General features: G+C 38.6%; 1 long non-coding RNA gene across 1 annotated transcript in view; it reads right to left on the bottom strand.

Moving 5' to 3' along the window:
- LOC122538057 overlaps window positions 1–27,023 on the bottom strand; it is a 29,438-nt gene that overhangs the window by 1,030 nt on the left and 1,385 nt on the right. The gene's annotated exons all lie outside the window — the stretch shown is intronic.

Genomic DNA, 27,023 nt, shown 5'->3' with positions numbered 1-27,023 from the left:
ACAGAATACTTTATACATTCAACAAGCAACGAAACGGAAGTTTGCCATTATTTTGTTAAAAAGGGGAGGAAGAGATTTCTTTTATCTACGTCTTCTCGCAATAATCGTCGTTTTTGATCGAATGATTATTGCATAAAGAATCATTCATTCCGCGAGTAACAATCGACGATTATTCCATTGAAGAAAAGAGGAAAACACGCTGTATGTGGAAGTCACAGTCGACAATGGGATCACTAAAATTTCTATAAAGCGCCCGCATGTATCCACCACAATCGGTACCAGTGACGACGAATTAATTCGATTTAACGTGCAAGGCGGCGTGTGTGACCGAGAACGAAGCCACGGACGAAACTGGTTCCTTAACGTTCGCGTTATGATCGCACGGTGAATGGCGAATGGTGACCAAGGGGGCGGCGGGAGAAGGGGGGGGGGCGTTTTATCTCGCGATGGAACAAAGGAAATCGTTACTAGAAGGTCGGGGGGATTCTCCGCGAGTCGCAATATCGAGGAAGTTCCGCGACGAAACGGCCATTTAAAATGAAATACAATTCTTAACGTCGTGAAGCGGCGAACCAACGGCGACACGATGTACCAGCAACCTTCCAGAAAATGGAATTCGTAAAAGACTTCTATTTCTCTCTCTTTCTCTCTCTCTCTCTCTTCCTTCTTTTCGTTCTCTTTTTTTTCTTTTTCTTTTTTTCTCTCGGAGACTACTCTATTCGGTAGATAGTGCCGCTGAGGCGGGAATCTCCACTGTGAATGTTTCGTACGGGATGTGAGAGAGTGTACGAGGTGTACGAATGTAACGATATCATTTGGATAGTTTGATAAGACTGGTTTGTCTCCGAACTTCATTGATAATGTTCTTCCTGCGGCTTTTATTTGGGAAAGTTGGGAATTACTCGAATCGACGAATCGATGCGTTCGAAGTGAGAAACGTCGTTACTTGAGACAAGATCTCGCGGTACCATCGTTTTAGTTTTTTTTACTCGAGAAAAGTGCAACGTGACAAGTGTTGGATCTTCCAGTCTCTCCTCCCGATTCTCAGTCTCCGCATTATTATCTTCCTCATTCTTATTTTACTAACATAACGTCACGATTCAATAAATAAAATTTCAACAACACGAACAGTATAAAAATTTTCTTTAAGAATGGATTGTGGATCGTTGTTAAAAAAAAAAAAAAAAATCTAATAAGAGATCCACACAGACATCTCATCTGAAATTTCTTATAAATGCGTAAACCTCGACGTTCTATTGATCACAAGATACAGTCAAATACATCTGCGTGTGATGATTGAACCACTTGCGGCTGGCAACTGATTGCGGACCATAACGAGTGACCGAAACCGTATACAACAAATCGTCGCTTTCTGTTTGAACTCGTCGGCATGGTATCACTCGATAGAAATTATTTAGAAAAAGAGTAAATCTATTATTTGTTTTGCCCATTTTCTTTTACTTGAATACACTTGAAACTGAGAGAATGTTGCAACTTTGGGACAAAACATTCTCGACGTGCGTGGCACGTCATTCCAGCGCAAGAGGTTAAACGAAACTATTTTGTTCTACGCCAATGGGGACGGCTCGGCACGGATGACTCACGCGATCTCTCTCGCAGCCTCCTTTGCACGGTCCCGTATGGTAGTCGTGCACAATGGAGAATAGTAAACGCAGTAAAGGTAACTCGGAGAGAAGAGGGCCGGTGGTACAGGACCCTGCTCTTCCCCCTGTGTGCGAATACCCGCGGGTCACGTGCCACGATTTTCACCCCCGTACTACCGACCGATTGCCAGTCCGAGCAAGGCAGATCTGGATCGTTCGTTCGAGGCGATTTCGCACGGCAGGGTACGGAATCTCCTTGAATAAAAACCGTAACGACCGTGTTCGTTCACTTTTAACGCTAGAAACCATCAGCGATTAAAGTACAAAACGTAACGCTGGAGGAAAACAGACCCCTTTGGCCGGCAACCGATTGCGGACCATAACGAGTGACCAATACCGTACACAATAACTCGTCGTTTTCTTTTCGAACACGTCGGTATGATATTATCGACAAGTAATAAATTTATTAGTTTTGCCTATTTTGTTTTACTTAACTATAGTATATATATTTTTAATATACATTTATAAATATATATATATATATTTTTTTTTTAATTTAAATATACTTAAAACTGAGAAAATATTATTACAATTTTGGAACAACGAGAATCGTGTATTTTTTTTTTTCTTGCAAAACAAGCTTGAACAATCAGGCATCAGATTACACGTTAGTTACATCTTAAGATATACATATATACATCCATCTGTTAGAGAAAGAACGCAATTTTGACCAACCCAATATTTGTAAATTTTGTACGAGAAATTGTGAAATTTATCATTTAAAATACAAAACGAAGTTGAAGCATTCTGAGATGAAGAATACGGCAGGGATCGTCTATGATTCAAGTTGGAACCAATTAACCGTATCAATAGATACAGCTACGATCGGTGGCAATTTTAAGATGAGCAAGTGATTCCTCAAAGATTGTGGTTTCGTTTAAAGAAGAGTAACAATAGATTCTCGCGCCGCGCATCGCGTGTTTGTGTGTCATAGCAAGTTCCTTTAATTGACAACGATCTTGCTCGCCCTGCTACACGCGTTTCGCTGTAATTGACACGCGTTTCGAGCTTCTCCCGGAATAACGTTATTATCCTTATCTGTTGTTCTTGCAAGTGTACCATCATCACACCGAAAATAGTCGATCAACCTTTGGATTTAATTTTGCCAATCGCTAATTTTATTTAGTACTTTAAAAAAAAGTTCGCTGTTTTCAATGAGAAATATTTTGCTCGAAAAAAAAAGGGGGACGACTATCCGTCGTGAGAGACAGAAAGTTTGCTTCACGAAGAGAAGCTAGTACACTTTCTGAAGTACCAGGAAAGGTTGGTCGTTGATTGAACCCGTCAATTCACATTAAAGGCGGAGAATGGCCCTAGGAGAATTAGAACCGGCGGACAATCCTCCTGTAGAATCGACTTTATCGTGGATCTAAATTCGGCCAGTTGTTGTGTCGCGTGACTCACAATTCTCCGTGTCTCGTCGAGATATGTGGGCCCTGATAATACGTGGGTACCTGGTCAAAGGTTACACAATTGCTCTTTGCTTATAATCTCTTATATAGAGAACCACCTCTCCGTATGTTCGACCGGTAGAAGATAGAACGCACGTATATGTGTATCGTTCTTTAACAGGCATGCGGGCTCAACGTTGGAAATTCCGCTCGATTTAACCGTAATTGTTTAATTGAAGATCCTCCTCGCCGGAGACGCTCGCAACGGTTAATTGCTGACGTGAACCGCGGCCGCCGCTCTTCCACGCGTTCAAGCCACGAAAGTTCGCGGGATACTACGTATTAACTGCCATTCGTTTCGATCCACGTAACGTATCGTAGATTTGCAACGATAGAAATTGTCGTTTCGTTTGCTGGAACTGGAGGAATTTGAGCGTAACGAGTTAGGAAAGAGTTTACGATACGACAAACCACACGAAAAATTGGCTCGAATCTCGAAAATCATTGAGCAGGTTGAGAACATTTTTATGAAAAATTACGAATCAACGATTTGGAACGAATTTTGGTATCAATCGATCTAATTTATTCGAATAAATTATATTCGAGAGAAATAATTATATTTCATCTTCTTTCAAATATTTATCTTTGATAATAAAAAAAGCCTTTGATAATAAAACAGCCTTCGAAAAGAATTTGAACTTTTGAAGATTCTTTACTCCCTACTTTGATTTATTTTCTACTCTCAGGTTTCGAAATAATAGATAGACGTGAAAATAACGTGGTTAAATCTCGAAATGATTACGGACGTTGTAAAGTTCTAACTTTTTGTGAGAAACAACAGTTCTTCAAGAGTAAAGCTCTGGTCCTAAATAAAACTTAATCTCTATATTTAGGACCAGAAGAGATAATAAAACTCGTGAGCTTCGAGTTTCGAGTTTCGAGTTTTTGGACTTTAGCCGTCAATGTCCCAAACGTTTAGAGTAGTGAATTTCAAATTTTATTCGAGATTGTTCAAAGGGGTTAACAGAATTTCTAATTTTAATTTATTTTAATTTTTAATTTTAATTTATTTTAATTTTTAAATATTTAATTATTTAACTTTTAATTTAAATTTAATTTAATTTTTAAATATTTAATTATTTAATTTTTAATTTTAATTTTCCAAGATTTTCAGTAAGAAATAAACTAGAGCTAACGTATGTCACAGTACAACGTTAATGGTCGTTGCGGTAATTTTTACTTACGTGAGAGGTCACACCTTAGCCTAGTTTCGGTCTACCGATAGCGCTATCACTTTTTTTTTTTTTTTTTACTTGATTTCCTTTGCCGGCCACAACATCCTTTCATCTGTCCTTTTATTTCAACCGGTCAACTCGATCCTACACGCTCCGTTTTTATCGCATAAAGATGCCTTCAGATCTCTTCGCGTCAAGGTTCTAATTTATTCGCGTAGCCGAGCTTTCTGTTTTCAGCTCAGCCGTTACACGTCTTTGAAATCTTTCATTGACGAAACAAAATTGATAAAATAAAGGAATTATGTACAGAGTCGCAAAGAAATGCGGAACTATTAAAATTCTTTTCGTCCGTTGCTGATAAAATTCTCCCAACATTCTTCTAATATAATCCACTCTTTCTCTCTCTCTTCTATTGATAAATTTTTTTAAAAATATTAAAAATTCCAATGCGCAATAAAGTGAACTTTGCATATTTTAATGTCGTCGAGCAATGTCGAGGTAAACTTTACCCTTTTTACTCCTGATAAATGTTCGAAAAATAATATTGAGATTATTAATATAATTAGTATTATTATATTATTAATATTAATATATTATATTAATATTATATCAATATACTAAAATTACCATAATGGTCAAAACGACCAGTTTATAATTTTTCAGAGTAATTTTGCGTCTTTTTACAGATTCGAATGATTTTTGTAAACATTGCGCTCGGCAGTTCTAGCGTTAATAAAGTGAAAAAGAAAAAAGAATAAATAAAATTGAGCATCGAGAAACGTCGAAGTAAGAAATTCACTTGGCATTTTCACTCGTGGCAAAGTTCTTCCAGCGTTCAATAAATATTCGAACATTTCTTAACAAAGTGAGAGGAAAACTTTGGATTAATATCGTCGAGAAACGTGAAAAAAGCAGCGGGGGGGGGGGGAGGATTTTGTAATTTAATACACGTTCGCGCGTTCTTGATAAAGTTTCGTTCGTTTCTCCTAGGTTTTTTTTTTTTCCAAGATCGTAGAAAATCTGGAGAAAAATGTTCGCAACTTCTCACGGGACTTCTCGACGACTTGGAAAGAATATAGAGGGCGAGGTGGGCCGATAAATCAATCGATAAACTGTTTGTCGTCGGAGAGCGTGCATTATTAATCGAGAGAACATCGTATATAGGAATGTCGGAACGGAGTTGGCGGTTATTCGCTTTTGGATACAAAATATCAAAAGGTACAGTCGTTCTCTCTCTTTCTCTCTCTCCCCCCTCTCGAACGCACTTAAGTTTGCCGACAGATATTGATTTTCGTGAGGTCAAACACGAGCCAATGGTGAGTCCGAATTCGCCAAGCGACCAAGACTTGCACGGGACTCATTGTCGTGCGTATTTATCGTCGTGCGCGAATGCTATCGCGGAAATCCATTATTCCGCGAATCAGAGTGGATCAGCTTCTATCGACTGTTGTTTCTTGCACGAGTTTTACGACAACTGGAGGCACTCGAAGAATTATACTCGTTAAATGTTGTTTGAAATAACTCACGGACGTAGAGATTTCATTGTTTTATTACGTTCAAAGTAATTCACGGATGAATGAAAAATGATTCGTAATTTCGAGAAGGATGGAACCTTTTGTGATTCTCACATACGTAATACGGTCGATAAAGAATTAAGAACGCAGAAATTTCTATCGAAAGTTCTGTTTGTCTGCGCGAATTATCATCCGGAGGAGGATGATTTACATTATTTTCGAAAATGATAAATTAGTGTCTGGCGGTCTCGTATGTTCTCCAGTTAAATGCAATGCAAATCCGTGTACAACAACGATTCGAAATTGTGGCATCCGGTTTTGAAAAATCGATACATCAAACGACACGTTTTATGTATTTCATGCACAGCGATTCTCGTCGAAATTCCAATTTCTTCTCTACGAAAATCACACCGAGCTATGAATCAAACGTGTCCCAGCAATCTTCTTAAATCGCGTCCCATCTTCCTCTACGTAGCAGAGGTCCATCATCCAGATCCTCATTGACTTTCATCTGAAAGTCCGTGCTCTCCGCAAATTCGATCGAGCACGATCTATTCAAAAATTCCATCGTTTTCACGTCGCATCCGTCGCAGCTTCGTGAATCGACGATCCCCCCTTTCCTCTCCATTGACAGAATTTCGAAGCGAGCTGTTAAATTCTTCAGCTCTCTAGGTTTCTGGAATTCGCTATCGTAGCCGTCCGTCGTGAAAAACGCAGGTATTCGGTTTAATTATTTAATAATATTACCGGTATGGAAAACTCACGTGATTCAGGATCGGAGAAAAAAACGAAACGAAAGGGAAAGAAATAGTGATTGAGTGTACCTGTAGGCGTAGAGAGCGCGACAGGGGTGTGTAGGGGGGGAGGGAGAGTATGTGCAAAGGGGCAGCGGAGAAACGGCAGGAGGGTGGTCGACGATGCTCTCCCAGTCAAACACGGGGAAAAAATACAGGGCAACCGAATGAATGAATGGCTTCCAATCTGTTCCATCCCTTTGTTGAAGCGGCTCGTGCCGCGTGTGCAAATCTACCCTTCTCTCCATTCTACCCTTCTCTCTCTCTCTCTCTCTCTCTCTCTCTCTGAGATATTTCTCCTCTCTTCCTGGTCCATAGTCTTCCCTGTCCACCCCCCTTGCGCGCACACGCCTCACACCTGAGCACAATGGGGTCCCGATTTCACCCTCGTGCACCACCTTCCCATCAAGCGTATTTAAATACTGACGTGCGCCGTAATATGTGCGTCTGAGCATGCCCGGTCTGTCTGTCTACTACCTCTGCTTCTCGTACGTGTGTACGTACACGCGTGGACGTTTCGCTTGTGTGCGAGTGTTTCACCCTCTCGTCGGGGCTGTACCAACCCACCTCCCCCGGTGACGTCGAGATCCGTCGTCCCCCTTTTTTCCTTCGTTCATCCGACTCGCCTTCGATCTCACGTGACCGTAAACGGTCGAATGTGTGTCGGAATATGACTTTTGGCTGTGTACCGTTGATGCCTGGTCACTGGAATTATTAGAACAGCAAGAACGATAGTGAAAAGTAAGTTTGTCCATTTTTCCTTTGAAATTTTCCCGTCTCGCGAAACGGTGAATTCTTTAGGTATCGAGTGAAACGCACGAATGAAAATTGGCGTTCTTTATTTGTTATCGCAAACTTTTTTTTTTCTTGTACTAATATATGTACTAGAAATATACTAGAAATATGCTAGAAATTCCCGATATTTTGCTCGGTTAGTAAAACAAAATTAGCTGTTTGCGGTTAGATTTGTTTATCGCCTGTGAAAATTATGCGAGTGTGAATTGCATCGAACGTTTCGTTCGATTGATGAATTATGAAATGTTTGGCCATCTTTTCGGATGATAAACCACGATCGCGTGCGATCGATATCGTGTATGGATAAACTGGAATGAAAATTGTATCGCTTGAATCATCAAAATGAATGTGAAATACTGGTACATTCACAGTTAATTTATATTGATAAATATAACGTTATTTGATTTAGTTGACATATGTTCATCCATAGAATTCTTTTATTAAAAAGAAAGTGGAGTTTAGTTGACATATGTTCATCCATAGAATTCTTTTTATTAAAAAGAAAGTTTAAAATTTAACTTATCCCCTCATTCTATGATCTGTAGTTTATCTATTACAAGATGTAAGGGAAAGGCAAGCTCATTGCAACAACCACAAAAATTTAATTTAATACCCGTGATTCTGCAATTTTAATTACGAGAAAATGTTACAAAATATGAATTCAATTTCCACCCACTCAGTCCGATAATCCTTACTGTTCCGTGAAAGCATCAAAAAAAGAGCCTCAATTTTCTCCAAGATACATAAATATGTATACATCAACCCGTAAATTCTACAAACAAATCTTCAAACAAACGAAAGAAAGGAAAGAATCGTCAAAAGCGTGGGAAATCCAAATCCAATTTCATCGGTCATCAACTTGTAATTAAAAAAAATTAAAAAAAAAAAAAACACGGCAGAAACAGATCCGATTCAAGCGAATGCTGGAACGAGGCCGTGTATGAAAAATAGTTGCAACCTCCCGCCACACACACGCGCGTGTAAACGCTAAAATTCAAATCCAATTTCATCGATCAGCAGCTCGCCAGAGAAAAGCTGGTAATTAAAAACCGAACGAAAGAGAGAGAGAGAGAGAGAAGAGAAGAAAAGAAAAGAAAAGAAAAGAAAAGAAAAAAAACCATTTCGATTCAAGCTCGATACCGAATAGCGAATGGTGAACGAGCGCGCATATTAAAAGCCTTTTAACGTAACCGACTGTACTCGGGGGTGCTTTGGAGGCAGGGTTGAAACCACCCCAGTCGGATTCACCCTCCTGGCACAGTCCGAGCGCTACGTGCACCGATTCGTATGTACCTACGTGTTTAGGGAACAGAGAAGCATCGCGTACGGGGAGGGGAGGGAGAGAATGAATGATAGACGAAGAAGCAAAATAGATGTCGAGGGGGTTAGGTAGGTATACAGAGAGAGAGAGAGAGAGAGAGAGAGAGAGAGAGGGTGGCCAGGAGGGGGGCAGATAGGTTATGTTCTTTCCGCCTGCATAGCCATCTATTCAAGTTATTGCATTACTGGCTTAGCTTTGCTACCCCCGTAGCTGCTCGTGCACGATGCGCGGCCACCCCATCGTCCATATCCAATATCCATCGACACCGTGGCTGCATTTTGCAGCGCGCACACCTTCCTAGAACACGTAACCGCAATCCCTTTAACCTTTTGTTTGCCGATTCGATGCCATGCCCGATTCAACGAACTGACGATTTCATGGCGCGATTGGAACACGCGTATGAAACTATGATGTTTTTTTTTTTTGGTGGCGGGGGGAGGGGGGTAGTTATTGACATTTTGACGATCCTCTGGATTCAGTTTGCTTGACTCGCGAGATAGTGTTTGTACTATCAGTGTTGGTTGTACTAGTGATACAGAACAATGGAAAGAGATGCAAATTTATTGAATGAAAATGTTTCATTTTCTAAGAGAGTTTTTTATTTGAATAAAATGAATTGTCAAATCATAGAATATAATATATATGAGTATCATATGTATTATATGAATGAATCATAGAATGAATGAATGAAAAGAATATATATGTTAAATATAAAATATATGTACGGATATAATATATACCAAAGTGGGTATAAATTGTTCAACTTGTGATGTTAATTAAATATAAAATATATGTTCGTATATCTATGCACAGATATAATATATACCAAAGTGAGTATAAATTGTTCAACTAGAGAAGTTGATTAAATAACAAATATATATACCTATATTCAAATATAATATACACCAAAATGTCTATAAATAATTCAACTTGTAAATTATTAAATAACTAATATATATATATACACCTATAATGCCCCAATATACTAATATATATATATATTATAATGCACTAATAATATACTATATTATAATATACTAATATATATATATTAGTTATAAGATATATATATATATATATATATATAATGCCCCAATATACTAATATATATATTATAATAATATTATAATATACTTATATATATATATACCTATAATGCCCCAAATATAATATGCATCAAAATGTGTATAAATCATTCAATTTGCAAATTATAAATTGAATTAAAATTAAAAATTGAAAATTAAAATCAAATTAAAAGTTACAAAATTGTTAAAGAAAGAAACAGAAACCTCTGTGCAGAATCCTCCGTACGCGTGTTCATACGTTACAACTGAAAGTTTTATTTGGACGCATGCCTCCGATGAACGGTTGCCGATAACTGAATTTATCATCGCAGCTGATTTGACAAATGCGGCCGGATCGAAAAATCGGAACGCTCGCTGAGAAACAGCCGCGCCGACTGTGAAATATCTGTCAAATATCTATCTTTTGGACCGAGCGTGCGAGCGCAAATTATTTCTGTAAACAGTAGTTTGCCTGGCGGATGCACATGCACGCGCCCGCATTTCATTACGCGAAACGCGCACCTGAGACACGTGTCGTTTCCCGTCGCTGATGAAAATTGAATCTGTCGGGGCCGTCTGCGTCAAGACGTTTCGCACGGAATCACCAAATCTACTAACGCGCAAGACAGCTTAATCTTTTGAAAGTGCGATGAAATAGAGAAAAAGAAAAAAAAAAAAAGAAATGAAGAAATGCTTCGGACGATCTGTGAAATTATAAATTTAACGTGGAATATGCAACAGAAGAGTAGAGCAGAGAAATAAAAATGATACTGCGTTTTCTTGAGAATTAGATATGATAGACTAGTACAAAATTGCAAAAGGAGAAAGAAGGAGAGAGAGTTTAAGGCGAAAGAAATGAAAAGAAAACGAAGGACAAAGCGGAGGAGCGGAACGAACAGGGAAAAAAGAGAAAGAGGGAAAAGGGAAAAGAAAATTCAATTCTTTTACTTCTCAATCACTCTCGCCTCTTTAAACTCTTCTGAAACTTCTCACAAATTTCGCAGAAATCGTTTCTTGTTTCACGAGAATTAAATTACGCGAATTAATAACCACACCAAATTTTGTGTTGAACCTACTATTTCATTATACGTGTTACCATCGGTAAAACTAAACGTACGCTGTTGACAATTTTCGAGGAGAAATATTTCAAAGTCAGCCTCGCCTCGACTGATCACTGGTAATTTCCAGTGTCGACCACGTCTCCAGCATTTGAGATACCACGAACGGATTGACATAATGCCCACTGTCAACGGACCATCGAACGAATCAAAGCTCGATCGATTTTGTTGCAGCAGATGCGCGGCAAAGGAAATAATATTAATCACGATAATTAACAGGCAGTCGGTGTATGAATGATTGAATTAGAGGCGGCTATCGATGGCTGTGCGTGGTCGTGGTATGCCTACGGGACATATTGATGGACGCCGCGTATGGGGGAGGGAACGCGATAAAATTACCGAGGAGGACATGCGAATAGTAGAGCGCCGCGCGTCACGGAGGAAATCGAGGCTTTGTCGCCGATACGCGTTAGCCGCGATTCGTCACGTATCGACGAAAAATCTGTTTTACGACAAGAGGCCACCGGTCGAAACGCGATAAAACACGGCACGGCGTGTCCATTGTAACGAGGCTAATGGACAGATTTATGGTCACTTCGCACCTCGTTTACGCGCCCCTTCCAATTACCGTTTCGCGTTTCGAGCACCTTTGTAAAATCTCTACTGTAAAATCTCTCGACGCACAGCGATTCCGAGCACATTCGGTCACATCATTATCGTCGCGAGCATGTATCCTGTAATTTTATTTCCCTTTTGGATTTTTAACCACTGGTTCGCGGACCATAACGAGAGACCGAACCGTATACAGTAATTCGTCGTTTTTTTTTTTTTTTTTTTTTTTTTTTTTTTTTTTTTTTTTTTTTTTTTGATTTCGTCGGTATGATATCACTGGATAGAAATTATTGAAAAGTAATAGATTTATTGCGATGTTTTGCTTGTGTATGTGGTTATAGTTAAATATATTTGAAACTGAGAGAATATTGCAATTTTGGGGCAAAAAATTCTCGGTTGTATTTGGTGTTTTTTTTTTTTAAATTGGAAATTTCAAAAATCCGACAATTCGAGACGATGTCGGCTGACTTCGATTGCACGTGTCCACGTGTGTTATAATTTATCAGATTTAAATATTACACTATTCTCAGAATACGTAAATTTTATTTCTCTTTTGGATTTTTAACCACTTGCGCTGGCAACTGGTTCGCGGACCATAACGAGAGACCGAACCATATACAACAATTCGTTTTTTGATCTCGTAGGTATGATATCACTGGATAGAAATTATTGAAAAGTAATAGATTTATTGTGATGTTTTGCCTGTGTATGTGGTTATAGTTAAATATATTTGAAACTGAGAGAATATTGCAATTTTGGGGCAAAAAATTCTCGGTTGCATTTGGTGTTTTTTTTTTTAAATTGGAAATTTCAAAAATCCGACAATTCGAGACGATGTCGGCTGACTTCGATTGCACGTGTCCACGTGTGTTATAATTTATCAGATTTAAATGTTACACTATTCTCAGAATACGAGACAAAGTACACAATACTGCACAGTGAGCTCATAATTTAATCAGCGTAAGTTACTTTTGATTAAGAATAATTTATGCTATGAAAATGACCTTTTCAGTCGGTTCGATCATTATTAGGTAATCACTATAACATATAATAGTTAAAAATATCATTGAAACAACATTATTATTTAAATTAATTGTCCATCGATTGATAGTTTTCAATAAAGGGTCACTAGCACTAATTGATTTTTTACCTTCCATATATTAATAAATATTATTATTAATATTAATATTAATATTAATAAACATTAATTCTTTGTTTACTCACGGGATGTTTTGCTTCGTAATGCAAAAATGGTTTAAGAGTAACTTACTAGTTTAATTTTCTTTATTTCCGTCTACGATTCATCATTAACTTCTGACGAATGTGATTGCATCTAACTCGTTTGATTTTCAGTGAGTGCGCGATTTGATTTTCAAATTGTATCAACTCTCAGGCTTCGATATTTCAATTTTACATCATCCACGTGTTTCAAAATTTTAGGGCGAGCTGATTCATCCTTCCCTTTTCATTCCCAATGATATTTGCAAGTTCGCGCGGATAAAAACGCTGGATGTACACTCGACCCAATTTATTTCCCTGTTAAAACGCGAAATTTCGAAACGTCAACATCGCATCTCCGATAAAACGGAATTAACACGTGTGAAACAGGTCCCACCGTGTCTACGTCCGAGCTAACAGCGCGCGACCTGAATAATTTTGATATGTTGTCGAGGTATCGACGAAACGCCGGCGATAAATCAACGTTAGGTGATAATTACGTATTCAGAAACGCGTTTCAACGTTAAACGCGCCTCTCGCGTAGGTACATATGTTTAGAAATTAGAATAGAAAATTTCGCACATCTCTTTATTTGCAAAATCTTGAAAGATTCATCTAAATTTCACATTCAACTTCGATTCAATAAACAATTTAATATGTTATTATCACAATTATCATTTCATAATCAATAAAAAAATACAATATCGAAGTTATATTTCGGCCCCCTCAATTTACAACAAAAAAAAAAAAAAAAGGAACAGTTTTTGAGTATAAATTTTATGCTCCAATCACTGATACTTTTATCGTTAAAAATAGCAGAGAGAAAGAAACAAAATTAGAAAGCACAACAGTCAGTTCTCTATTTCCTGGTCCACGAAATGATCGTTCAGTCTCCTCCCCTTTTCAGTTTTAATTGAATTAAAATTATAAAGCAGTCTTTGATGCAAATTTTACGCTCCAGTCCATTGATAATTTCACTGTTAAAAATAGCAGAAAGAAAGAAACAAAATTAGAAAGCACAACTATCAGGTCAGTTCTCTATTGCTTGGTCCACGAAATGGTCGTTCAACCACTTGCGCTGGCAACTGTTTGCGGACCGTAACGAGTGACCAAACGAGTATACAACAATTCGTCGCTTTCTTTTTGAACTCGTTGATATGATATCACTCGATAGAAATTATTATTTAAGTAATAAACTTATTATTTATTATTTATAAAATTATTACTTAAGTAATAAATATTAGTAATAATATTAGTAATATTAGTAATATAAATATTAGTAGTATTTATTTATTAGTAATATAAATATTAGTAGTATATTTATTTATTTATATAAATATTAGTAATATACTTATTTAAGTAATAAATTTATTATTTACTTTGCCTATCTTGTTTTACTTAAATATATTTAAAACTGAAAAAATATTACAATTTTGGAACAAAAAATTCTCGTCGTGCACGTCATTCCAGCGCAAGAGATTAACCCCTTGACGATGGACGCTGCAGTCGTCGTTGCAAAGTTAAAATCAAACGACTGCAAATGGTACCTTTCTTCTACGAAATCTCGATTTCTTTATCTTTTTTTCGAAGACCAAGACGCGAAACGTCTAAAAATTGATTTCGTCGCGTGCAACGAATGAAAATGAGCCAACTGTTCGCAATGGTCAGAGACAGAGGGACGCAGAATCGGTGTCCCCAGATGAGAGGTTGGCACGTGGTTTAGGTAGGAGAGCGAGATTTCCTCGTGGGAACTGGCCGTGCCACTCTTCGAATTTATCGATGAGTCACGCGTGCGATCTCGCGTCGCCGCCACGTTTTTGCAGAATCGTTCCATCGCCTAAGGGGGTGGGAGAGGGGGGCTCGCGATGGTGGTGGCCCTTTTCGAATCGCGTACGTACGCACGTACGTACCTAGCCCCGTAAAATCTGGCCCGCATAAGGGCACGTAAACGAAGAGCGAACGAGAGAGAGAGAGAAGGAGGAAGGGGGGTGGAAGGTGAGCAAGCAGGCTCTTTCGCGCTGGGCCCCCGGGCTGTCGCCCATATGGCGACCATCGTTATTGCCGCGTCGAGCCATAGGTAAACTACCGCGAGAGCAAGCACACACTTTTGTACTTTTTGTCTCAGTCAAGAGAGAGAGAAAGAGAACTGTCGTTCCACGTTTGCTTCTCCACCTTCCCTTTCTGTGGAACACGATTTCTCTCTCCTCTCTCCACCGGTCTGTGCAACATTCTGCTCGACATGGTGCTGACGAGAGCGGAGCCACCATGGGTGGTTGTTGCTTGCTTCCTGTCCCTTCTCCTCCGCAGGATCCCATCCCTCAAGCACAGGTAGCTTTTCCAAGTGAAAATTTGGAAAAGGAATTTTGTGAAGGGGGCTGATTTGTTTTTACATGTGTAAGCATGTATCACGTTGTTACGAGATTTTACTTTTGAGAGAACCGATAGTGAACCTAAAGGTGGAAAAATTAATACACTGTTAAAGTAAAGATGAGACAATATTACGTTATTATCCTAAGGTAATTCATTCTATTAATTTTAAATTGACGATTAAAATTATTCTCTTTAATTTAAGTTTTTAAGATTGAAACTTATTAGATTTAATAATTCTTCCAACTAGATACGAATTTAAATTTTATGTTGAATACAAAAATAAATTAATATAAAATTCTATAGGGTCGTATCGTCACAGTGTTTATTTAGCTGAAGAAAATTTCGTTAATGTCGACGTTTCATTCAAATGTTTCGGGCATGAGCAGTATTTTCAACTGAGCTAAATCGAGTTTCGAAATCTTTAAGAATAAATCTTCAATTGTGAATTCAAACTCGAGTGCACCAGAAAAATAATTTCGTACTGGCTTCGCAATATCGTTTACTAGATATCGTTACTTCGTGAGGAATCCCATTTCAAAAGCAAACAAAATCATTACAAACCAGTGTAAGCTGGTCCCTATTTAACCACTTGCGGCTGGCAACTGATTGCGGACCATAACGAGTGACCGAACCGTACACAACAATTTGTCGCTTTCTTTCTGAACTCGTCGGTATGATATCGCTGAATAGAAATTATTGAGAAGTAATAAATTTATTATTTATTATTCATTATTTATAAAATTATTACTTAAGTAATAAATTTATTATTTATAAAATTATTATTTAAGTAATAAATTTATTATTTGTTTTGCCTATTTTGTTTCGCTTGAATATACTTAAAACTGAAGAATATATTGCAATTTTGGGACAAAAAATTCTCGACGTGCGTGGCAGGTCATTCCAGCGCAAGAGGTTAAATTACATATCGCGTTCTCCAACGTGGAATCTCTCCTCGTCAGAAAACTTTTTGCTCCGTACGGGAGTGTCAAGATCGATCCCCGTTTCATCGCGATACTTCTTTCGTTCTGACAGCAAAAAAATTCACGCAAATTCGATATCAATTCGGTATCGTACAGAACCCTCGTCGAGCTTCTGCGTGTATTAGCTGCTATAACGGTTGAAGGACTGGGACCGTACGCCACCATACGAGGTTAAAATAAAAGCGACGAAACGGTGGGCCCAATGGGCGTGAACCGAGGTCCAGGCTGTTAATATGTCGCTCTTTATAGGCTGACAGGTTATACAGAGTAACGTGGACATTCGGTTACGCGTTGCAGCGAAAAGGCTACTCTATGAAAACTGATCTGATTACCGTCAGAGCCTGCTATTGCTTCTCTCGTTAAAGAGTTTGTTCTTTGAAACTTTGAAATATAGTAATTGGCAGGGGGATCTGGGTTGGGACCTGGGATCCTATGAAATTTATACGATTATAGGATTTTTGCAAGAGGATTTTTTCTTTTTTTTTTTTTTTTTTTTGAGTAAATGATGGAAAATGTAACTTATCGTTTCACAATATAAAACACGTTCTCAGAATAAAAGAATAAAAATTTAATATAAAAATCTGGTTTGAATAGAAGGTAATATTGTCTTCTGAGATTGCATATAAATTGAGTAAACTAATTATCGAGAATGCAATGGCTGATCACCTGCGATTAACTAGGGTTTTTATATAGTAATTAGAAGATGTGTAAAAACATGTGAAAAGAGAGATTTCTATTTAACTCTGGTTGTAAAAATTTAGAAATCGAGTATATACAAAATTTATCTTAATTCAACATCGAGGTCGCAATCATATTTTTTGTATAAGATTTATAAAAGAATATAACGCTGTTATTCCTAAGGTGATTTATTCTATTAATTTTAAATTAAAGATGAAATTATTTTCTTTAATTGAAGTTTCTTAAAATTACAATTTACTAAATTTAATAATTCTCACAACCAAATACTAATTTAAATTTGTAGAAATATGTAGGAAATATGTGTATAAGAGATTTCTCTTCAGCTCTGGTTGTAAAAATTTAAAAATCGGATATATATAAAAATACAGGAGATTTCTATATAGCTCTGGTTGTAAAATTTTAAAAATCGAATATGTGTAAAAATGTGTAAAAACATACGAGAGATTTCTATTTTCGCTTGTAGAAATTGAAAAATCGAATATATACAAAAATGTGTAGGAAATGTATATAAATATTTCACTTCAGCTCTGGTTGTAAAAATTTANAAAATCGAATATATGTAGAAATGTGTAAAAACGTACGAGAGATTTCTATTTTCGCTTGTAGAAATTGACAAATCTTGAATATATAAAAAAGGCTCTATACTTCAGCTCTAATTGTAAAAATTTTTAAATCAAACACTTGCAGTGGAGATGAATCAGATCGAAGAAGGGATACGTCAGAGTGAGAATCTCACGCAGTCAACAACCACGAATTGAAGTAACGAGCAATGTCGTGACGACGTAACCGAGGGTTCTGAGGTTTTTAATACACGCGACGAGTAAGTCACGGCTAGCGTGTCCGGGCACGAACGAAGTTAAGCACGGTACACGGTATAATGTGACGAGGGGTAGCGGGGCAAATATTTGTTACGTTCGAGTTTCTCTGTTTGCGATGAGAGCACCGCTTGCAAAATAAGATAGGCAGAAGAAAAGTCTTTGGCTACCGTGTGTTTCCCTTTACAATTGAGCCAATCATCGACAACACCGAGCCACTTGTTTACCCTCTCGTTATAATAGAAATCCTGCCGATAGAGGCGATTACGTCCAGATAAGTAAATAGGGACACCATTTGAACCATTTGAAAGTTAAATAGAAGATCGTTTGCGAGCCTTAAATATTGTGTTGGACGATAGTGTACTTGGAACGTGCAGCGATACGTGTGTTGGAAAATTTTGTCTCTTTGGGAGGGAAGTTAAATTTAATTTTCATTTACATCCCATGATAAATTAAATAATTTATAGGATGTAAATTAAAAATTTTGTCTCTTTGGGAGGGAAGTTAAATTTAATTTTCATTTACATCCCATGATAAATTAAATAATTTATAGGATGTAAATTAAAAATTTTGTCTCTTTGGGAGGGAAGTTAAATTTAATTTTCATTTACATCCCATGATAAATTAAATAATTTATAGGATGTAAATTAAAAATTTAACGGGCTATAGATAGGATGGTATATGTGGTTTTTCACGCATATTGTGGAAAATTTGAAGCCGCAAAAAAGAGCAATATTCTGTAAGAATATGTAAAGTATTCAAAGCAGATTATTAATTATAACTTTACATGCAAGAAGCAATTTTCTATCCTACCAATTCCATTTCGTCAATAGTGTTCGTGAAAATTTAAAAAGTGCCTAGAAATCCGCAATCCCTGGTTTTGTATTCGCAGTGATGTACGAAAAATTTTTATGTTTCGAAAAGTTTCGTGCTTCGAATTGCGAAGAGTCGAAATAAATTTAATTTCCAGGTTCTCTTTTCTACTTATATTATATATCCTATATTTTCTTATATAAATTTCACAAAATCGAATGAAAAAGAGAGCCGACAGAATATTTTGAAAGTTAAAAAACACAAAGAGAAATTAAGGCAATAAGCAGACGGATCTATCCTCTGTGCTCTCCCTCTTTTCTCGATTTGTTTCTTCTTGGGTTTTTTTTTTTTTTTGTCTTTCGGAAAAGATTCCTTCGTCTCTCTTTTGCTTTTTTCGTTGAACGGAATTCTTCTTGCAGCGCGCAGCTAGTTCTGGTTCCTGGAATCCTCGATCGAACGGATCCTCCGCTTCGGTGGTTTATTTGTAGTTTACTTTTTTTTCTCTTCTTATTCGGAGATTGCAGTAGCACTGCCATATTTTTTATAGGGCAGAAATTACGAGAGATTGTAAGGATATCGTAGGAAATGCTCGTCTTTTAAATTAAAAACGATCGGAACGTCTAGCATTGAAACGTCATTCCCCTTGGATCTTTAGAAATGATACTTTTATCGATTTAACAATCAATACCATTTTTACAATTTAACAATTAATATTAAGCGTACAAAAATATAAGTACAAGTGTAGTATCGAGTGTATAAATATGTAACAACTACGTAGTGTGACTATACTTTCAACGAGGTCTCACAATTAAGATTACAGGCTGGGCCAAAATTTTTAATTCAAATTTAATAAAACATCAAAACATAAAGAAAATTAAATCTAATTTAATTTAATTTAATTTATAAAAGAAATTTTTTTAATTAGGATTTATTATTTAGTAGGATTTTTATTAGTAGGATATTATTTAGTAGATTTTAAATATTTAATAGGTGATTTCTGACCCATCTTGTGCATCTTGAGTGCATTGAAGGAGAATTAAATCTAATTTAATTTAACTTAACTTCTGTATTTTAATTTGTAGAAAAAATTTTTTTTAATTAGTAGGATTTTTATTAGTAGGATGTTATTTAGTAGATTTTAAATATCTGGTAGGTGATTTCTGACCCATCCTTATGCATCTCGACTGCATTGAAGGAAAATTAAATCTAATTTAATTTAACTTAACTTCTGTATTTTAATTTGTAGAAAAAAATTTTTTTAATTAGTAGGATTTATTATTTAGTAGGATTTTTATTAGTAGAATATTATTTAGTAGATTTTAAATATTCAGTAGGTGATTTCTGACCCATCCTGTGCATCTCGATTGCATTGAAGGAAAATTAAATCTAATTTAATATAATTTATGAAAGAAATTTTTTTTAATTAGTAGGATTTATTATTTAGTAGGATTTTTATTAGTAGTATATTATTATTTAATGTAATTTATGAAAGAAATTTTTTTTAATTAGTAGGATATTATTTAGTAGATTTTGAATATTTAGTAGGAATGCAACATCTCGAGTCCATTGACTACACGGGTCTTATTGAGAAAAATTGTTATCGCATAACCTCCGCACCATGAATCGGCCGTTGTTGTTTCTAACCGTAAAAAGACCAGAGGTACAAAACGACGATGGTGTTTCGCAGCGGAGAACATCTCCCGACCTCTTACGTTCGTGTCTTCTCGGTTCCATTTTCCCTTCCTCTCGAATAGTTAGGGGAAGGCAAGAGCACTGTCGTACTCGCCTCGCGTGGATTTCATTCGACCACGGTTTTCTCGCCGGTGATATATACCTGATTAATCGGCAAGCCTGTGGAACCGGGTCGAAGAAAAACGGCAACGTAGAACGTGGAACGAAGAGAGCGCGATGGATCGGCCGGCCATTGGAGGGAAAGAGAATGGGAGAGAAGAGGAGGCGCACAAGTGGCGCACACATGGTGCACAGTTGTTCGAGAGGTCAGGTTTTTGTCCACGAGCCTTCAGTTTTACAGATCCGGCCGAGTTTCTCTATGTCTCTATATCTATATACAGGGTGATTCACGTAACACGAGATTTAGTCGGAGGGGGGAAGGTTGGTAGGTTTCGAACGAAGAGAACCGTGTTCAGATTTGATATTGCATCGAGTTCTTCATCTCGACTCGAAGTGATTCGTCGAGACGAAAAATTTTTGGAAAAATGAGTTAACATCGGTTTAAATTCGTTCGTTTCGTTGGAGTTGGTTCGTAGGAATAATTTCTGTTACTGCAGATATTTGTCGACTGTCGTTCTTTCTTTTTCTCGGTGGGAAAGAGGGGAAAAGAAGTAAAATTTCTCTTCGTCGAAGTAAATGAACTTGTTGTTGAGAAACATTATTTTCTCATTGAGGTATAGAAGAAAGATCGAAGGGAATTTAGAATTTAACTCAAACGCTTCTAAGGAAGTGACTGAAGCGAAGAAAAAGTGACAAAAGAACCGTCCCGTTTTAATTATCTGTGAAAATTGCACGTCCCTTGCGAGGAAGAAATTTTTCCCTCTTGCTCTCTTGGTGATTGAATATGCAAACTTCGTTGGACAGTGAAATGAATCAGCCTGTACACAAGTGCACGTATACGCAACCGCCGGTTTCCATTCGTCCTGACAAATTGTCGAACCTTGGCGTTTACGTTTCGGTGTTGTATAGGTGGCCGGGCTAAAGGTTGCAAGATACGGTGAAATTTGAGCGGGTCAAAGGAAAAAACGCACGCTTTCCAGGAGAAACGATAAAGAACAACGATTTCGTGGCACGTCGATAAGTCATTCTGCGTTTTTCTTTAAACACGGATAACCAATACGGCGCTGGAAAGAAAAGCACAGACAACAATACAATTGGTAGTTTTGAGAAAGTTAGAAAAATCCCAATTCCCCTGAAAATTTCCCTCCAATTTCCTCGCGATAGGTAAAATAAAATTTCCTTCTAAATAGGTAAAAAGGAGCAATAAGAATTGTCAAATAAGTGATAGTTGAAGTCACTCGTAATTGGGACTAAAGACAAAATTCCGATTTTCTACGATTTCTAATTAAGAAGTTTTAAGTTTGAAAAACGAAATAAATTTCTAAAGGAGGGGGCAATCGATTCATGTTTTTATAAAAGAAACTAATTTCTGATAACTGATTTCTAATAAATTTCACAGGCAGGCAAAAAAATTGCTTTTGAAAAACATTTCTGTGATTCGATTCCTTTCCTAATAACCATCTCCAAAAAAAAATATATATATATAGTAAAAAAAAATATATATATATATATAAATATATATATAGTAAAAAATATATATATAGTAAAAAAAAAAAATATATATATATAAAGTAAGTAAAGTAAAAAAACAGAAAAGGAAGAATAACTTGAACTTCCGCTCTGATTCTGTTCGCAATCGCGTCAGCGATCTGGAAAGTGTAGTCTGTATTTATTAAAAATGGTTCTGTATTTATTAAAAAAAGAGGAATTCGCGATCATTTTAATTGGCGCGAATCATAGAAATCATGGTGAATTCAGTTGATCGCAATGAACTCGTCGATGGATCCAACGAAGAAGCGAGAAGGCGAAGCCCGACGCGTCGGCCGTTCGTGAAAAACGGTGAGCGTATTGTCCGGACAAGAAGAGAAACGCAGTCTCCTCTGTGAAACATAATTGACCAGCGGCCTGTGAGACAATAAGCGTAAGACAACAAGTTAGCTTTTCCACACTTCGTAGTTAACCTATCTCGTCCACGAGAGATAAAAATTCGGTCCGGTATATATCGCGATAAGAAACTCTGGGACTGAGGTTTAATGAACTTATAAAAAAGGAATGGATCCGAAGAGGGAAAAAAAAAAAAAAGAAAGGATCGAACCCTCGTTACGTAGACGTTTATTCGTCGGTGATTAATATACAGCCTTAGAGTTAGAAGCGTAGATATACTCGCTCAGAAGATATCAATCTTCGACCTGCGATAAGTCAGATAAATCCTCGAGTTCGAGTTCTCGAATGCCATTAGAAAAAAGAAGGTATCGTTATTTATTAGGTATATACGTTACGCTGTACAAAAAATTCATGGCGAGTGTCGAGAAAGAAAGGATTTCACTCGAATTAGAATTTCGTCACTTGTTTTAATTAAGGGGGTAAGAACAATCTGACGGGCTTCAGAATTACGAATACTTTGGAAGACGAATTAAAAAAAAAAAAAGTACATATTTGACAGACACGAGCATTTTGTTACTATTAAAAAAAAAAAATCGATTTTTTTGAAAATTTTAAACTGTCCTGACCCCTTAAATCAAATATCTTTCATTGGCTTCTAGAATAACAATATATACACAAATATCTCACTATTGTTCTGTCAACGAATTTTCCGAGTAATCGCAACGTTTCACTGCTCGATAAAGCTACATAATAGAAACGAAAGTCAGCCAACAAACCTACAGGCCAAAGGTGCGTACCCACACGCCGAAAATAAATCTTTACGAAACAATACACGCGACAGAAATACCCATTCTAAAATATCTTCCATAAAGCGTGCAAGATCGGAATAAGAAGGAGGAAGGTTCCTCTTTGTCTGAATCTTTGCAAAGAAAATGTGTTTCTGCCTTCTCTTTCTCTTTCTCACACGCACGACTCAAAAGTCGAAACGTGATCGGAACGCGCGGCAGGGGAGGAGAAGAGACGGAACGCGAAACGTGGCACGCGGCGCGACTTATCTCCGCGCGTACGCTACACAGAAGAGATCGGAAACGTTGTACCAACGCCTGTATTCACCTACGGTGAATCATTCTCCACTATTGTCCGAAGGGAGGAAGAGAAGGACAGGGAGAAAAAAAGAAAAGGAAGAGAGAAAGAGAGAGAGAGAAAGAGAGAGAGAAGGGTGGAAAGATAGGCAAGAACGCGCGTGCAGTCGGTCGCGTTCTCGCAGAGAGGTCTAGCTTGGCTACGGCGAAGATAAAGAAACACGGTTGCGAATCACGCCGCGGTGGCGCCTAATGGGCGGCAACAAAAAGGGACACGGTGTGGTCACCGCACCGCACCGGCATCGGGGAATTCCCCTTTCGCGAGGAGACGAGCCACCCCCCACCACCGGCCACGCTCGACTCCCACTCGATCAACGTCGGCCGAATTCGGACACGCTCGGTGATCTCCGCGTCATTGCTGGACCCGCCACGCCGGAGATCGCGCAGTGCCGTATCCACCGAGGGCGATCCCACCCTCTCCTCGCTTCTCTCACACCACCGGAGCAATGACAATTCATTTTGCACTCTCTCGACCGAGAATCTTTGACATCCCACGTGCTACCTCTCTCTCTACGACGGTGCATGAAAGTACTGAAGTTGACAAGAAGTTGTAAGAATTTTGAAATTTCGTTCTCCCCTCGAGATTACAAAGATGAAGCAAGTCTTCGGTAGTGTTTCGAATGTTTGTGGAATTGTATAACTGTTGCAATTGTATTGTAAAACGCGTATTGTAACCACGGGCGCGTTAAATGAGACAAAGATTAAACGGAGTGGCAACAAACTTCGCGTTCGAGACTTTCAAGAAAACCGGAAATATTCATATAATGCAGCACCGGTTTCACTTGCAAAAGAAAATTCTCGAAATTGATAGAAATAACACACCCCCGGCGAAACGTCCAGAAAACCTCCCCCGCCAATAGTATCGATGAAGATTTAACCTCTTGCGCTGGAATAACGCACGTGGAAGATTTTTTTATCCCAAAGTTGAAACATTCTCTCATTCGTTTTAAATATATTTAAGTGTAAATCAGGCGAGACAAATGATAAATTTATTACTTGGATAACAATTTCTATCCAGTGATATCATACCGACGAGCTCGAGAGAAGAAGAGAGCGACGAAGTGTTGTACACGGTACGGTCACTCGTTATGGTCCGCGAACCAGGGGTTAAATACGTTGGGTTGGCACGCAAATGTTGTTGCAAGTATCTCTCGTAGCAACTGTACGTTGTAAAGAGAAACTTTGGAGCGGGTTGATCGAAGCGGTGGATAATTTCTCGAGGTTTTCGAAACGTCGTGTGGGGGTGAGACCGACGATTGAAGGAAGTGTTCTTGCTGATTTAGAGCGTTCTGTCGAGAATGCTGGCCCGACTGGTGAAATACCAAGAAATTCAACACCTCGAGACGAGACCTTTGGGAGAAGGGGTCGGCAAACTATTGGCTCTAATTGCCAGTACTCGTTGAATGGAGATGGTCCCGGCTATGCTTTCGCTGGTTTGAACGATCGCAGTCCGACGCTTCTCGTTTAACGCTGGAACACCAGAAAAATTGTGTACAATGATCCGTTTTTCGCTCGTACTCTTCTGTCGCGTGCTACATCCTCATTTTTCTTTTTTTTTTTTTTTTCTTTTCTTTTCTTTCGCAAGACATTTTCACGTTACTCAAGAGAGAGGAGTAAGGGAAATGAATTTTCCTGACGCAAAATTATAGCAGACGAGAAACAACGTGGACGCTGTACGAGAAAAGAATTGTTCATTGAGAACATTTCGCTCCGATTCGTCTCGAGCGCGAGATGTACGCGCGACACGCACGGTACGTGTTTATTCTTCCATGTGACTCGAGACTGAAATAGACGTATGACCATCTCACAAATTAATTTTCACGAACAATTCGCTGCTCGTGTGTGAATCAACGTTGGCGCGCTCGCGACTGTGGTGTGCGCGGACTCGGTGTTCTAACCTTTCGCTCTCGCTCTCGACGTGACGCTAAATAATTGTACTTCTCTCTCGTAACCCGATACGAGAGAGAACGCGCGTTCGAACGTGCGATAGATGACTTTCAGAATAATATAACGTGCACGTATCACGGTCATTTCTACCTTGGCTCCGTTCGAACAATAAGTTTTCTCTATGAAACTTTCATGCCCCGATCGATTCATGAAATATTCAAGGTCCGACTGAATTCCGTTCTATGAAAGGAATAACAGGCATTGATTTACAAATCAATCGGTTCGCGTCGATTATTATACGCCTTCGTTGGATGGCCGCGCACGCATACGTAAATATCGCGCGCGCGTGCGCGCGTGTGTGTGTGTGTGTATGTGTGTATAGTATCTGGCTCTAAATAATCGTGTGGATGGCCGTCGTCGGTTGGCTTTAAACGATGTGGCGTGCCTCCCGTCTCTTTCGGATATTGTTTCGAAGTGCGGTCCTTCCCTTTCATTCAGTAATTCGCCAGGCAGCTGCACACTAATAATAGTATCGGACACTGCCGCCACTGGTTTGCCGTCTCTGCTTTCGTCGCGGCTGTACGTACGCATTAGCCGTCAATATCGTGCAGTTGCCGACGATAAGCTACCTTGTAGTTGGACCAAGAGCCCAAGAGCGGGTTAACCCGAGAGAGAGAGGAGGGAAGAGGGCTTTCCTGCGTCCTCTCTTTCTTGCGGCGCGCACGTTTATCTGACGTTTGGCCCCGGAAACGAAGGCTAGAGACGAACATACCGATTTCTATTTCATAAATCGATCGTCATCGGTTTAACAATCGCAGCCTGACATGTTTGCAGGGTTGTTAATAAGTACAACATCGGTCGAAGGTTGTACAGAAGGTTTCGAAAAGTATTTGCATCAACGTACTGACAAACTTCTTTATATATATATATATATTTTATACGATGGAAATGAAACTGTAGAAATATATGTAAAATATATACGTATTGGGACCAGATACTTTTTTCGTGCCGCTGTGACGTGCCGGTTTCGCGGCGATGGAACTGTTTATCGTTAAACTATTCTTGCTAGGACAAGGAGACGAGGAGGTCGAGTGGAAAGTTTCGTCGATGCGGATGCAACGTCGTTACGTAGGCCGCGTCGCGAATAAGAGCGTCTTGTCTACGTTTGAAACGTATTACACCCTTCACGGGGCGGTGAAAAGTCAAGGGAATCGACGAAGATAACACAGCCACGCGCTGCGCCGAACGCGGTTATCTCGGTGTCCCTCCTTCCCGAGAGAGTTCGAGGTATTCGACGTGGTTGCAAAATATGTATGTACGTATCTCGTACTATGACATATGTATAAACATATCGCGAAACGATATTGAATTTTTTTCATCGACAAATTAGAAAGAAATCAGCTTTCGATAAAAACGAGATCCGAGGGGAAAAGAAAAGGAGAAGAAGAAGAAGCAGCTCGAGACAAATACCGTCTCGTCGTTTCGTCGTCGCCTTCGTCTTGCACGAACGAGCCGATTTTCCTCGGTTGATATTGCCGGCGGGAATTTATTGGACATGAATATACTCGATGGCAACGTTTCCCGCAGATTTACACACCCCATTCGAGCGGCGTTTCAACAAAGTACACACATCTTGGAGGATGCGCGAACAGAGGATGTGGTGTATATAGATGTAAATACAATATCGGCGCAACGCGCATCCTTCCTTTCGTCAGATAAATAACGAGGCAATCACGTCCGTGAGCCAATGAGCCAAAAGATACCAGGTTTCCGGTGAACGAATGCGTCGCGATAACGAATCTCCGCCGCGATCCATAAATCGGCTGTGCAAGTACAAATTCCCTCTGGCTATTCCCTTTGTGTCGTCGTCGTCGTCGTCGTCGTCGTCGTCGTCGTCGTGGTCGTCGTGATGAAACCACGACGATGCGTGGAATCGATAGCGCGGGGCGCCGATCGGTTACGCTCCTGACCTTGAT

The sequence above is a fragment of the Frieseomelitta varia genome, unplaced genomic scaffold (genome assembly GCF_011392965.1).
Source record: "Frieseomelitta varia isolate USP_RPSP 00005682 unplaced genomic scaffold, Fvar_1.2 scaffold_956, whole genome shotgun sequence".
In the NCBI taxonomy this organism is placed as follows: domain Eukaryota; kingdom Metazoa; phylum Arthropoda; class Insecta; order Hymenoptera; family Apidae; genus Frieseomelitta; species Frieseomelitta varia.
The sequence above is the reverse complement of the archived record's forward strand: the minus strand, read 5'-3'. Positions and strand labels throughout refer to the sequence as shown.